The sequence below is a fragment of the Rhincodon typus genome, chromosome 9 (assembly GCF_021869965.1).
Source record: "Rhincodon typus isolate 14 chromosome 9, sRhiTyp1.1, whole genome shotgun sequence".
NCBI lineage: Eukaryota > Metazoa > Chordata > Chondrichthyes > Orectolobiformes > Rhincodontidae > Rhincodon > Rhincodon typus.
Window position 1 is genome coordinate 565,533 of NC_063340.1, and position 9,857 is coordinate 575,389.

The window sequence follows — 9,857 nt, forward strand, 5'->3', positions numbered from 1 at the left end:
GGAGGGATGGGGAGAGACAGAGGGACAGGGAGAGAAGAGATAGGGAGGGACAGGGAGAGAAGAGAGAGGGAGGGACAGGGAGAGGGAGGGACAGGGACAGGGAGACGGAGGGATGGGGAGAGACAGAGGGACAGGGAGAGAAGAGATAGGGAGGGACAGGGAGAGAAGAGAAAGGGAGGGACAGGGAGAGAGGGAGGGACAGGGAGAGGGAGGGACAGGGAGAGAAGAGAGAGGGAGGGACAGGGACAGGGAGAGGGAGGGACAGGGAGAGAGAGGGACAGGGAGAGAAGACAGAGGGAGGGATAGGGAGAGGGAGGGACAGGGAAGAAGACGCTATAGGCAGGAGAGAAAGCAGGGACTGCTGTTTCTCCCTCTCTCCAGACAAGTGTTCCTCATTCTGGTTTTACTTTGCTCTCCCACTAACATTTAGCTCCCCAAAAGAATGACTCACCTCCTGCTGGGCAGATGCTGCTGAAGTAACTTTTAGTCAACTTTGAAGTAACTCTAAAGACGGGAATTCAAGTTTTACCGCATTCCATGAATGAAATGGAGGAAAATGAGAATTGGGCAGTGACAGTACTCAGCAATGCTGGCTCCTCTTCTCACTGTCGATAAACCCCACAAGGTGCAATGAACCAGAGGCCATGCCCTGCCTGCTTATGTCACCACAAATTCAACTCCAGTGTAAATGTACTGAAAGTCTCGGGGCGTGTTTACCTATTTATAAGCAACAGCACTTTATGGAAAATATAGCCAATTAGGAAAAGCCCTTGCTCACACTGAGTTTTCTATCCTGGTTTGAAATCAAATCCAATACCACAAGATTTGAAACAACATTTTAGCAACCGTTCTAAATGTATTTGACTAAATCTGCCCCAGTGAGTTACAAACACAACAAGTCGCTCCCATTCACCAAATTCATCTCACTGTATTCGTTAATTAGTGTCATTGGTCCTGGGAAAACTGGACTGCTGCCACCAGTAAGAAATGGGACACAAACTTCTCCAGCCTGTTATCACACACCTCTAGCATCGTTCATGGTCCTTTAAGCAGATTCTGATCTAGTTTCCTGATTGAAAACTGCTGATTTATGAAAATACAGGGACCTAGTGTTTATATGATTGCAATCAGTTATTTCAGGGGCTAAAGAAGAAATGGGACATTCTAAACAGCTTAATTGAATTTTTAAGCATGAGTTTCAGAATAATTCACTGATTCAAATTTCTTGGTCTGGGATACCACCTACTTTAGTCCCCCTCCCACACAGTTAAATCCACACCAGCTGTATCCAGGCGTTATTACCCAAATGAGCTAATGTACAAGATCCCAGTGTGGGAACTGACCCACTTATTACCTTTGGTTAATAAGAGGAACCAGTTTAGAGAGAGATGATTACTTCCCTGTTTGAATACAGAATCCCTACAGTGTGGAAAACGGCCATTCAGCCCATAGAGTCCACACAGCCCCTCTGGAGAGCATCCCGCCTAAACTCACATCCCTACCCTATCCCTGTAACTTTGCATTTCCCACAACTAATCCACCTAGCCTGTACATCCTTGGACTGTGGGAGGAAACCGGAGCACACACACAGAGACGGGGAGAATGTGCAAACTCCACACAGACAGTCAGCCGAGACTGGAATCGAACCCAGATCCCTTCCACTGTGATGCAGCAGTGCTAACCACTGAGCCTATTTCTATTTAATCTCTTTTCAGTATTTAGAAAGTTCCTTTTGTGTTCTGCACCTTCTTTAAGTTTTGGACAGTTTATCGATAATCTTTGATACTGAAGTTGTGGGTTTGTCACATTCCAGAGGCCTGTAGCCCATAATCCAAACTGATGCTTACTTTCACACAATACTGAGGGACTGCTGTGCCTGTTGGAATTGTCATTATTCAGATGAGATATTAAATCATGCCTGTCTGTTTAGGTGGGTGTATTCCAGGATATTCCCTCCCCTCAATCAACAACAAAGACAGGTGATTTGGTCATGTTTCCATTTGATGTTTCTGGGAGCTGCTGTAGATACATTGCTATCCTGTTTTCTACATTACAACTGTGACTACATTTCAAAATTGCTTTGTTGGCTCTGGAATATTCAGAGATTGTGTTATGAAAGTAAACTTTTCCATTACCTTGCCTTCTGGGAGCTGGGTAAATGGTCTGAGCAACCAGAACCATCCTCACTGGCAGGGTATGTGCAGCTTCCTTGGGGACATCAGGAGCAGGGTGTCTGGAGTATTGGCTGAGTCTCCATCTCCCCCTCACCCACTAACACCAAAACTGCAGCTTTGGCACTCAGGCTTTACAAAGAACAGCCTGGAAATAACAAGACCTAATTATCTAAACACTTCACTAAAAGGACAGAGCTCCTTTAAAAGTTAATCTGGAGGTGGTGTACTAAAGAGTGAATATCTGGTGAAAGACATACACCAACATTCCACTGTCAACATCATCAACCTCTTGGAACTCTCTAACCAACATCACTGTGGGAGCATCATTCCACACTGACTACAAGCAGTTCAAACAGAGGATCACATCATCTTCCCAGGGCAGAGACAGTAAGAATTGCCAATGCTGTCAGAGATAACACAGTGTGGAGCTGGATGAACACAGCAGGCCAGGCAGCATCAGAGGAACAGAAAAGTTGACATTTCTGGCCCCATTTCTGAAGAAGGGTCCCGAACCAAAACGTCAACTTTCCTGCTCCTTTGATACTGCCTGGCCTGCTGTGTTCATCCAGCTCTACACTGTGTCGTCTCTTATCATCTTCCCAGGACAATTAGGGTTGTAAAATAAATTCCGCCTCTTATCCATCAGAAGAATGAACAATGTCCTCCTACTCAATTCAAATTGAAACAGTCATAAAACAAGATACAATTGTGAAAGTGTTTTCTCACACACTTCACTGTCTGTGTACCTTCAAGTGATTTATTCGGATGACTGAAGTTAATGCTTAGGAAGACAGATTCTCCAGATGAAGATGCTGTTAGCATCTGATATTATTACTATGCATTTGTTAAACCAGTCTATTGCAAAATATGCTTCAATATTTTTCAGTTAAGTTGACCATTTAAAAGTCTTTGCATCACACCGACAACCAGCCAGAGCTAAGATTAGGATCTATTTCTAAAATGAAACACATTAAAATACATCTTTTCTCAGTGTGAACTATAGCTGTTAATAGAACAGGAAATGTTGGTCACTCACCAAGACAGCCCTCAGAAAGAGTCCTGCTCGTGGAATAAGAAAGCAAGCTGAGTTCTCGGAACAGACTCTGTCGTGTTGCACAGTGTGAGCTTCAAGCCCCTTGCACCTGCTTCCTTCTTACAACTTGTTAAAAGCAGTTCACAGTTCAGACTCTTCCAAGCACTTTTCACTCACTTGATGTGCAAACCAGTCAAGAGGTGAATTCAGAAACCCCTACCTCTGACCAATTGTCGCCCTTTTCTATTTGGAGTGTTTGGTTGAGATTGAAGACAGAGCAGGCCAGTGGTCTTGCACATCCCCATGAAGTACTGCAGTCTGGAAATAAGCACCCAGTCACTATGCTGCCCAGAGTCAGACGACAGAGGCCTGTATGGGAGGCTGTTATTGTACCATGTGACTAAAACACCATTCTGGGAAGTGACACTGAGATAATGAAATAGTTTCCTTTCCTGTGGGCGAGTACAGTTGATCACTGAACGTGTATTGTCAAATAGCAAGGGAAATAACTTAGCCCGTAGTTCCTAGTACAACGAACTTCTAACCACAGAAAAACCTCATTCGCTCGGAATTTTCCCTCCACAGCATGTCGAATATCAATGCATAATCATTGTATAATTTAACAGTTCCACAAGATGTCTTTCATGTTGTGTCGTTTGAGTGACCAATTCACAACAGAATGCTGTGGATAATTTGTGAATGATGGGCTCCCAAATGTCTCACAGACACAGTGCTAAGGAAATCTCCTGTATGGAAACTACCACCTCTCCCTACCTTGTCATTCACTTCAGTTCTACAACCTCCCAACCTCCCACCATTGTCCATGCTTTCGAATCTCAATGTACTAAACTCCGGAGTTCTTTCCCTGCGGCTCTCCATTTCTGTTTCTGCCTTTAAGATTCTTCTTAAAACCCACCTCTTTGACTAAGTTATCTTTTAGTATCCTGCCCTAATATAAGACCATGAGACATACGAGCAGAAATTAGGCCATTCAGCCTATTGAGTCTGCTCCACCATTCAATCATAGCTGATAAGTTTCTCAACCCTATTTTCCCGCTTTCTCCCTGTAACGCTTGATTCCCTTGATAATCAAGAACCTAACTATCCCCATCTTAAATATACTCAATGTCTCCTTATGTGGCCACAAGAATGTGACACAGTAATTATAGAGCAGACAGCCAGAGACTTTTTCCTAGGGTGGAGGTTGCTATTATGAGGGGGCATAGTTTTAAAGTGAGTGGAGGTAGATACAGGGGAGACATCAGAGGTAGGTTCTTTACTCAGAGAGTGGTAAGGGCTTGGAATGCATTGCTGGAGAGGGTAGTGGAGTCTGCCTCATTAGGGGCATTTAAACGGCTATTAGATAGGCAAGTGGATGATAGTATAAGGTAGGGGTGGAGGTTAGATAGACCTTAGGATTAGGGTAAAAGTTTGGTACAACATTGTGGGCCGAAGGGCCTGTACTGTGCTGTACTGTTCTATGTTCTATGTTCTATGTTCTAAGTCATGGGGCTTTATATGCAGGCCTGCAAGAAAGTAAGAACAGAAGGCTTTGAAGAAAAGTGAAGGCTATTACATCAAAAACAATCTGCTTTTGATTTATGGCTAATCACTGGTCTGTTACATATATTACAGGAGAGCAAACTCAGCAGCTGAATAGCCTGCTATTGCTCTCTGTCCATGGCCAGTTTCAGGAGGGCACTTGAACTATTTCCAGGGGAGATGTATAAATCTCTGCCTGGAGTTAGCATTGGAGAATCCTTGTGGAAATGCAAATCAAGGCTGGTCTCTGTAGCAGTTTATTGACAATCGCTGGTGTACAATGTGAACTGTCTGTTTAATTTCTGTCTGCAGAAGAGTGCCTGTGCTGTGTTCCACTCCTGCTGCTGATGCCCTGCACATCCATTGCCAGTAAGCAAGTGAGCTCTATTCAGGAAGAATGACAACACTGGGCAGTGAGGGAAGGATAATAAGAAAAATCACACAATATCCCAACATTTCACATGTTCAGCTGTTTCAGCTCTAGACATGCAGAGCTATTCTTTGAAAAATAGAGCATCAAAATACTGTCACAGCCATAAGGATATAATGATACATATTTCCCAAAGTGCCCCAATCAGACAGAGAGAATCCACGGTGAATAGCCTGGCAACTGAAGCAAGCAGGGGCAAGCTGGGGAGGGAGTGGTGGTGATGTATGAGCATAACAGTCACAACAACATTCTCAACGGCAGGCAGTTTCATGGGGAACAGGGAGACCATTTGGTTGTGAGAAAATCAAGTAACTCCGAGACTTTGGGGAGATCTCCAATTTAAAGAAGCAGTTAGACTCCTGCTGGTCTAAAGCAGAAAAAAATGGGAATCTTTTGGAGCAGGTGGGTTGAACAATTGGAGTAGATGAAGATCAAATTAGGCAAGTGAGAGCTCAATCTTCTTGGGCCTGAGGATTAACTGGATTAACCTGAGATTTGAAATGATGCAGCAGCAGAGGTTTCAACCTCTGACTACAGAAATCCCTTACAGCAGCAAAGAGTAATTTAAATAAAGGCCAATGAATAAAGTGATCTTTATTCCAAGGGAAATTAACAGAAATTAATTTATGGAGAATTTTAATCACTCACATCTAGCTGACCATGGCCAGTTCTAGGCAGTACACTACAGGAAGGAAATCTTCAAAACTGAGATTGATAGATTTTTGTTGGGTTTAGAGAACAGTAGATATGGAACAAAGGCTAGTAAATAGAGTTAAGGTAGAGATCAGCCAGGATTTAGGAATACAGGAACAAGAAAAGGTCATTCAGCTCCTTGAGTCTGCTCTGCCATTAGCTAATCCATATTGTGGCTCCCTGACACCTGTTATGAAGCTTCATAAACTATTCTTATTGTTTGAGAACCTGTGTTTACAAGTGAAGGAGAAGTGGACTTTATTTATTCAGTTCTGTAAAGAGAAAATCAGAAAGTCATTTTGGGGGGAGGTTGTGACTGCTTTTAGCAGTCTCCAAGCACTGAGGGTCAGGGAGAAGTCCTGAGATGTTGACACATCAGTGAGAAGAAAGCTCCAGAAGCAAAAGGCTGTGGAGGTCTCAGTGTGGATGGTATCTTTATAAGGCCATTGAAGATACAAGGTTACAGAACGCATGATAAGTAAAAGTGAGCTGAGTTAGCAATGTTTTAGGGGTCTTGGGGAGAGACATTACCTGAAGAAAATAGCATTAAGTGTAGTGTACAGCAATGTCCCAAAAGGAAACTGATTGTAGCTGTGCCAGCCAGGTAAGAGCTTTAGACTGAAGGTAGGGGTCACTGAGGTTTGAGTGTCTGTAAGATTATTGGTAAGATAAAAGGGAGGAATCTTTCTCTCTGATGTTGTAATGAGATTAGACCATAAGACATAGGAGCAGAAGTAGGCCATTTGGCCCATCACATATGCTGTGCCATTCGATGAGATCATGACTGATCTGATAATCATCATGACTGATCTGATAATCCTCAAATCAATTTTCCTATTTTTCCCCCAAAATCCTTGATTCCCTTACTGATTAAAAATCTGCTATCACATCTTTAAATATACTTGATGACTCAGCCTTGACAGCCCTCTGCAGTAAAGAATTCCACAGATTCACTACCCCCTGAGAGAAGAAACCCCTCCTCATCTCTGTCCCAACTGGGCAACTCCTTATTCTGAGATTATGCCCTCTGGTCCTAGACTCTCCCATAAGGGGAAACAGCCTGTTCACATCTAAAGCAAAATCAGAAATTGTTGGACAAACTCAGTAGGCCTAGCAGTGTGTGTGGAGAGAAGGCAGATTTAACATTCTGGGTCCAGTGACCCTTCTTCAGAAGTGTTAACTCTGATCTCTCTCCACAGATGCTGGCAGACCTGCTGAGCTTTTCCAGCAATTTCTGGTTTTGTTTCCGATTTCCAGCATCAACAATTCTTTGTTTTTCTGTCCACATCCACCTTGTCAAGCCCCTAAGAATCTTATATTTTTCAGTAAGGTCACATCTTATTCTTCAAAAATCCACTGGGTACAGCCCAGCCTACTCAACCTTTCATCATAAGAAAATCTTTTGATGTTTCGGATCAACTTTGTGAACCTTCTATGGACTGTCTCCAATTCTGTGTCTTTTTTCTTTCCTTAAATAAGGGGATCAAAACTGTTTGCCGTGTTCTAGGTGTGGTCTAAATCATGGCTTGTGTAGTTTTAGCAAGATTCCCAAGACATCCATTTAAATAATGGATTAAATACAACTCTTTTATTCTTCCTGCCAAAGTATATGACCCCACATTATATTCCATCTGCCAGGTTTTATGCCCACTCCCATCATCTGTCTATATCCCCTGTAGACTCTTACCGAAAAGCTGCAGAACTCCATGATCAACAGAAGAGTCAACAAAACTGAGTAGGGCTTTGTGCACAGCCTGGAATGGATGGTCACCTCCATCAACACAGCCTGAAGGATCTCATACCTGAGGTCACCGAATCGCTGCTGTGATCTCGGAAACAATCCGCAACAAATACTGGACTCGAATCTACTGACACCCACATCTCCAGGATTCGTTATTTTAAAAGGGCAGAAACGAACGCTGATGTGTGAAAAGCAAGACGTGAAGCTGCAAGATCATTTGGTTAATAAATCAGTGCAGTATTTACTCACAGATCCTTGTAGCCTGAGGAGTGCATTATCCTCTCAACAGATTGGAGGGAAACAGCTGAAGTCCCCTCATCCACTGAAGTACAATTTCTCTATTTACAGGCAGGTCCAACGCCCCGAGCCACAGATTCCACTTTCCGTCTGTGTCTGCAGCATTTACTGATCCCCACCCTGTCGTAAACAGCTCTGTTACCTCACCCTGGGCTCCGGGAGGAGCGAGCCACAGAGTCCCCTGGTACAGATAATGAGACCGGGATTCAGGAAGTTGCTCAGATCATCCCGTCTGGATTGCGAAGGGGGCGGATTCGGACAAGTTGGGAATGTTCTCCTCACAACCACAAACAAACCGCTCAGACAATGGAGGCAGTTTTCAAATAGCATTTTGATCCAAGGTGTGTACAACCACGGTTATTGCACATTCCTGATCCTCTGACAATCGAGGAGCTTGTTAGATCACCTCCCAGTAAACTGAAATGCAAAGTGAGCGGCTGTAGTCACCCTAACCTTGGTACATCTACTTGCTTCAAGGATATTTGTGAAGCAGTTTTTAACACAACTCTCAATGATATTTTTCTGCTGCCAATTAACTCACAAATTACCAAATCGTTTGAATTAATTTCATAAGTTGCGTAATTAGGCAAGTTCGGAGTTGTGGATCCAGTTCCAATGCCTCTGGGCTATTGTCCCCTCGTCCAGAAAGTAGGCGTTACCAACAATTCACAAGAACCTTGCAGCAGATGATAAGCAAAGAAATCAGTTTCTGCTCAAAGTCGTGTCGGACTCTAACAGAAGCCTTGCTGGTTCTGTCTGTGGGTAACGTTGCTAGTCCGCTCACTGCGGCATGTCCCACATTCTGGGTCAGAAAGGTGAGGGTTCATGATCCCACAGCCAGAGACCCGAGCACGGAAATCCAGGCGCACTGCTGTGCTGTCGCGCACTGCTGTGCTGTCAGTAGACTGAGACACTCTATCTGCGCGTTTAAGGTCCCCTGGCTCTATTTGAAAAGGCGCGCAGCTTATCCCGTGTGTTCTGAGCCTTTGTGTTCCATTCCCCCCAGTCAACATTAAAAACAGATCATCAGATTACTGTCACATTGATGTTGTAGGATTTGATTGCACAAATTGACAGATGCATCTCCTATTTTACAGCAATTTCAAAAGTATTTAATTTGTCTGTAAAACGTCTCATAAAAGATGCTGTGCAAATGTGAGTTGGAACCTCAAACAGCCAGATACAATAAACCACAACACAAAGAAGTGAAATCAATAGTTTATTATTTCTGACTTTGATTAAATTGAAATTAATTAAAACCAAGTTAAGATTTTGGCAAACATAACCAGGGGCAGGATCTTGACTGGTAAGTATCAGTATCAGGGTAGGTGAGTGTGATCATGGAGAGGGTGGAGTGCTGGGGTCAGACAGAGAGTGGGGTGGGGGAGGGTCACATGGAGAGTGGGGTGACCCAGCTGCCTGGAATGGATGGTTGTGGGATAACAAGGTGTAGAGCTGGATGAACACAGCAGGCCAAGCAGCATCAGAGGAGCAGGAAAGCTGATGTTTCGGGCCTAGACCCTTCTTCAGAAATGGTATGAGGAAAGGTTGGACAGACTAGACTTGTATCTGCTGGGGATTAGAAGATTAAGAGGTGACTTCACTGAAACATAAGATCCTGAAGGGTCTTGATAGGGGTGCTGTGGAAAGGATGTTTTCTCTGGTGGGAGAATCTAGAACTAGGGGTCACTGTTTGGAAGAAGAGGGAGTTGCCCATTTAAGACAGATGAGGAGAAGTTTTTGTTTCAGATGTTGATGGGTCTTTCAAATGCTCTTCCTGAAAAGGTGATGGAAGCAGAATCCTTTAATATTTTTAAGGCAAAGATGGCGAGATTCATGTTAAGCAAAAGGGTGAAAGGTTATCAGTCGAGATGGGATGGTGGATTTAACATCAATCAGATCAACCAAGATCTTATTGAATAGCAGAGTTAGCTTGAAGGGCTGAGC

The 9,857-nt window shown here is 43.7% G+C and overlaps 1 protein-coding gene across 4 annotated transcripts in view; it reads right to left on the minus strand.

The window, feature by feature from the left end:
* The window catches only part of stx11a (syntaxin 11a), a 26,770-nt gene extending 18,729 nt beyond the window's left edge, over positions 1-8,041 (minus strand). For 2 of the 4 annotated variants that reach the window (XM_020521815.2, XM_048601298.1), the window contains exon 1: positions 3,211-3,564. The gene's annotated coding sequence lies outside the window, so the exon portion shown is untranslated. Of the gene's footprint in view, positions 1-3,210; positions 3,565-7,559; positions 7,837-7,862 lie in introns of those variants that run through there. The other 2 variants (XM_020521816.2, XM_048601299.1) reach the window with 2 other exon arrangements.
* Between the last annotated feature and the right edge of the window lie 1,816 nt (positions 8,042-9,857).